Source organism: Benincasa hispida, chromosome 11, assembly GCF_027475165.1.
Source record: "Benincasa hispida cultivar pf3 chromosome 11, pf3_genome.v1.1, whole genome shotgun sequence".
Classification (NCBI taxonomy): domain Eukaryota; kingdom Viridiplantae; phylum Streptophyta; class Magnoliopsida; order Cucurbitales; family Cucurbitaceae; genus Benincasa; species Benincasa hispida.
In genome coordinates, this window is record NC_143488.1 from 12,027,080 (window position 1) to 12,032,383 (window position 5,304).

At 40.0% G+C, this 5,304-nt stretch overlaps 1 non-coding gene across 1 annotated transcript; it reads right to left on the reverse strand.

Moving 5' to 3' along the window:
• Positions 1–3,618: 3,618 nt before the first annotated feature.
• LOC150032386 (small nucleolar RNA R71) lies at positions 3,619–3,725 on the reverse strand. The gene has a single exon (XR_016524944.1). It is a non-coding gene; the product is annotated as a small nucleolar RNA R71 (small nucleolar RNA).
• Positions 3,726–5,304: the final 1,579 nt, after the last annotated feature.

Consider the following 5,304-nt stretch of genomic DNA (forward strand, 5'->3'; position numbering starts at 1 on the left):
GGCCGCATCCAATAGTGTTACCAGGATGAGATACCTAATTTCATCCATATACTTATTAGACCATTTAGGCTATATACTGTCAACTTGATCCTGTTTATGTCACTACATAAAGTTACAACATTCAGACTATAGGCAAGGATGCGTTTATTGGATTTTCATAATAAGATGCAAAATCAACAAGTCATTGTTATTGATAAAATAAAATGTTTAACATGAACTATGAGTTCTAGGACATTCCAAACAAATTTCTCTTCCAGTGTCCATCTTCCTTGTAGAAGAAATACTTTCCTTTGTTTGCAACTTTAACCTTGCCCTTGCGGTCAGTAAAAGCCTTTTTCTCCCCCTTACTTTCTTTCACCTGAACACTTTTGGTCTTAGATGAAGAAGAATCAAACTTTATCTTAGAGGAAAATCCTCTTCTATCTGCAGTGGCAACATTAACCTCTGCTTTCTGTCCCTTAGTTTTCAAGAGCGACTGAAAAGTCTATAGCTCATTGAGAAGAGCGGTCAAGTTGTATTCTATTTTATTCATCATCACATTGGTGCAGAACTGTAAGAAGCTCTTCGGAAGAGGCTCTAGAATAAAACGAACCTAACTTTTCTCATATATGACAACTTTGTTTATTTATACCACATTGAAATGGACCATCATGTCCAAGACATGTTCTCTAATAGAGGCCGCTTCTTTCATATGACAATTGTAAACAAACTTGATGACATTATTTCTAAGGGAGAAGGACGACTGTCCAAACATCCCCTACATAGATTCCATAATCTCTTTAGCAGTATGCATACGATTGTGTTTCTTAGCCAAAACATCAGATATGCTGGCAAGAATATAGGCTCAAACCTTTTCATTTGCCCTTGTCCACTTGTCATATGCTTCTCAAACAGTTCGGTTTGCGTTTTAGCTAGGGTTGAAGGACATTCCTCAGTTAAAACGAACCTCAGATCATCTATTACCAGTATTGTATTTTGATTTGATTTTCATGTAGCATAATTGTCCCTAGTAAGCTTATTAGAAGCCAATAACTGAATTAATGAGCTAGTCATTCTGAAAATATAAACAAATTCTATTAGTGAATTGCTTTTAAACCCAATCATATTTTAGCAAAGTAATAATATACCCGAATTTCATTATTTTATTTGCAATGATACTATAATAAGTCAGAATAAGTGCTACCGAGGGGCAGTCAAATACTCCCACTAAAGCAAGAAATTCTTGACTAAATACTATTTCCAGAATAACTCTTATTCCTATAGTCATTTAGTTACCGTTTTTGGTCAAGAACTTACTAACACTTAGTAATTCTATAAGTGTAACCCTCCATTTTCAGATCTCAAAGGTTAACGATAATGGGCAGAAATGCACGTTATCATAGTGCTAAATCCTTAAACAATGTTGGATTGCATTGATGAAATATGTTAAATTGCATCCATTAAGCATAAATTCTATAATATTGCGGTCGCATGCGTCTAATGAATTAGAGCAGTTGATCTTTATATTTTGTGCAGAATAATGCGTTAACGCAATGCAAAGAATGCGATCATAGGAATACATTGGTCGAGCGCAACTTCACTACAAGACTTTACGTTGATCGTGTTTGCAAGCATTCACCCAAGAAGAATCACCGCAACATGGTGGACGCATTCGGATGAAAGGACAATTAAGATCGATGGGACAGAAAGATGACGACAGTCGGATCCAAATTAAGTTGACAGCCGACAACGGTCACAAAGTACATCCAGCTTTATCGGTGACAATTATTCGGCATATCAGTCAGGAATTAAAGTTGTCCCATCTGTACAACCAGGAGAGAAAAGCCGCCTTTCACCTTTGATACCCTACAAATACCAAGTGCATTCTTCAGAGAAAGGGTTAAGCAGTTGATTACTTCACATCACTTTACAAGTTCACACCTCTGTTCATAGTTTTCTTTTCCATTTTCCGGTAGAGCTAGAGAAAAGTGGTGATGCTGGAGATCGTCCAAGGTGGCTCGAGAGAAAAACTTGGGGCGTAAGAACAGAGAACGGGTTGACTCTAGCGAAAGCAAGAATATCTTTAAAGCACGAGTAGAACAGTGTAACACTTGGTGGCAAGAAATTGCTCCAGGCTCTTTACTATACTTGCATTGTCATTCTATACTTCATCTTATATCTATTCAATGGAAGTTCTATTTCTACATCTGCTCACTCTCTTAATACGCATGAGTAGCTAAACTAGTTGAATGGGTTGAAAGGAACTAAGCTAACATGATCTAGGAAGTTCATTGCTTGCGATTGTCTTGTTTTATGTTGTGCAAATTACCCCTTTAGAGTTACTCGAGAGAGAATCTAAAGAAGGAACTTAATGTCTCGAGAGAGCTAGGTTAGAATTTGGTCTCGAAAGAGCAATATTAGACTTGCATAAACAAGAAATAGGGACTTAGAGATAAGCTCTGTTTGCAACTTGCATCGCATGTATTCTAGGAATATGAATGATATTATGTGGTCGCATATTTGTGTGAATGTCATGCTGTAATCGCATAAATAGAGATAGAGGTTTATGTGTAATCCCTGTAGACTTATCGCATATTTATCGCATGCGTTCTAGCCTTAGAAGCCGTGGCATTCACGCTGAGAAGTGGTTTACTATTGTATGCATGTTGCACGATCGCAAAGCATGAACGCATCCTAGGGAGTGTTAGCCGAAACCCTTTTCAACCCGTTCACCGTATATTCATCGTATTTCCCGTTTACCAACTCTTTTCAAACTCTGTCGCATTTATTATTATTTTCATCAACGCAACAACCACCAAACACTTGTTTATTTCATTGGTTATTGCAAGTTTTCATAAAAATCTCCAACACAACTATTTTCACAAGTCGCTGTGTTCGACCCTAGACTTACCAGGAAACTCAAAGGAATTTACACTTGGATTCCGCTGGGGAAACTTGAGTGCCCAATGCTATCCATCAACACATATCATCCATATTTTTCACACCTCATAAATTTAAGCATCAAGTTTTTGGCGCCGTTGCCGGGGACTTCGGCAAAATAGTTGTTAACGTAATTTTTATGAATTCTTTGCAGAACTCTCAATCTCTGGCGTACTATGACCCGGAGATTGAGAGAACATTTCGAAGGAGACTAAGAGACCACCAACAACAACCACAATTCGATAAAGAAGAGATGGCGGAGCAGGCTAGGAATGAAGCACCAAACAATAACAATGTCATGGTAAATCCAATTCTATCGAAAAATGATCCAATAGGCCCATTAGAGACTATGCATCGCCAAACCTCTATGATTTCTCTCCGGGAATCATGAGGCTTGCCTTAGACGGAAGTAGATTTGAAATGAAACCGGTGATGCTGCAGATGATCCAGGCTGTAGGTGAATTCGAAGGAAGGCGTGGCGAGGATCCGCACGTCCATCTCCGAAGTTTTATTGAAATCTGCAATACATTTGTGTTCCCAAACATCTCTGCTGAGGAGGTTTGACTAACGTTGTTTCCATTTTCTCTCTGTGATCAGGCTAGGAAATGGGCTTATTCGCTCGACCCAAGAGAGATCACTTCTTGGGAGCAGGTGGTGAAGAAGTTTATGAAGAAGTATTTCCCACCTACAGAAAATGCCAAACAAAGAAAGTTTATTACTAATTTTGAACAAGATATGGATGAATCGCTCAGCGATGCCTGGGCGAGGTTTAAAAGGTTGGTCCGAGATTGTCTGCATAATAGGTTGCCAGACTGCCTTCAAATGGAAATTTTCTACCACGGTCAGAATCCTGCTTCACAGACCGCTGCCAATGCGGCAGCAGCTGGTGGTTTGCTTGACAAGACTTATGATGAGGCGAAGAATATCCTGGATCGCATCTCCAAGAATCATGAAGACTAGAGGGAGAGCAACCAGAGATTAAGAGTCAAGGATTCGGATGCAAATAACGGTGCTATTGTTTCATTGCAAAACCAAATGACCGCAATGATGAATTTGATTCAAGGAATGACGATCAGCAGCCCAACACCGTAAGGTGGGCATATCAACGCAATAAGTCAAAACACCGTAAGGTGTGCGACTTGTAGTGATGGGTATGCGATGGAAGATTGCCCGCAAAATCCCCAGACTGTATATTTTGTAAAGAACAACCCCTTTTCCAACACCTATAACCCCGGGTGGAAAAACCACCCAAACTTTGCTTGGAAGGATCAACAACAAAATTTTCAATCTGTGGTACAAAAAGAAGGGCCACCAGGGTTCTTTCAACGTAATAATGATCAACAGAGCAACCAAGCAAGTAGCTCACAACAACCACCACAATCTTCTTCCCTAGAAAACCTATTGAAGCAATATATAGAGAAAAATGAGACGGTGCTTCAAAGTCAGGCCACGTTCATCCGCAACCTTGAATTGCAAATGGGCTAGATTGCAAATGAGCTCAAAAGTAGACCGCAAGGGGCGCTGCCAAGTTCAACCGAGCATCCATGCAACCCAGGGGGTTCAGGTAAGGAGTAATGTCAGGTTGTGACTTTGCGCAGTGGAAAGATTGTGGAGAGAGAAAAGAAGGAGCAGAACAGATCAACCTCCATCGCAGTTGAACCTGAGATTGCGGCAACTCAAGAAGAAGAAAAAGAAAATGAAGTAGTAGAACCTAAGGTTGCTTCAACCTCAAAGTCAAATGAAACGGGAACCGTGAAAGTTCAGTTACCATCTTTCCCTCAGAGGCTAAAAAAGAAGAGAAACGAAGAGGTACAGTACCAATGCTTCATGTCTATGTTGAAATAATTACATGTTAATATTCCTTTTAGTGAAGTGATTGAGGAAATGCCTGCCTATGCCAAGTTTCTGAAGGACATGGTAACCAAGAAAAGAGGCGCTGGAAAATTTGCCAATGTGGCATTAATGCAAAGTTCCAAATCTATTATCCCACCGAAGATGAGCGATCCTGGGAGCTTCACTATTCCTTGCTCCATAAAAGGACTCTATTTTGGGCAAGACCTATGTGACTTGGGGGCCAAATTTGATGCCGCTGTCAATCTTTCAACAACTAAATGTGGGGCAACTTGTGCCCACATCCATTACTCTCCAACTGGCCAACAGATCTCTGGTTCATCCAGAGGGTAAGGTGAAGGACGTGCTGATCAAAATTTATTTTGCCAGCTGACTTCATCATCCTGGATTATAGGCCAATAAAGATACCATCATTTTGGGGCGACCTTTCCTATCAACGGGTCGTGCTTAAATTGATGTGCACAAGGGAGAAATCACTTTGAGCATAAACGTACAGAAGCTCAAATTTAATATAATTCGTGCCATGAAATTTCC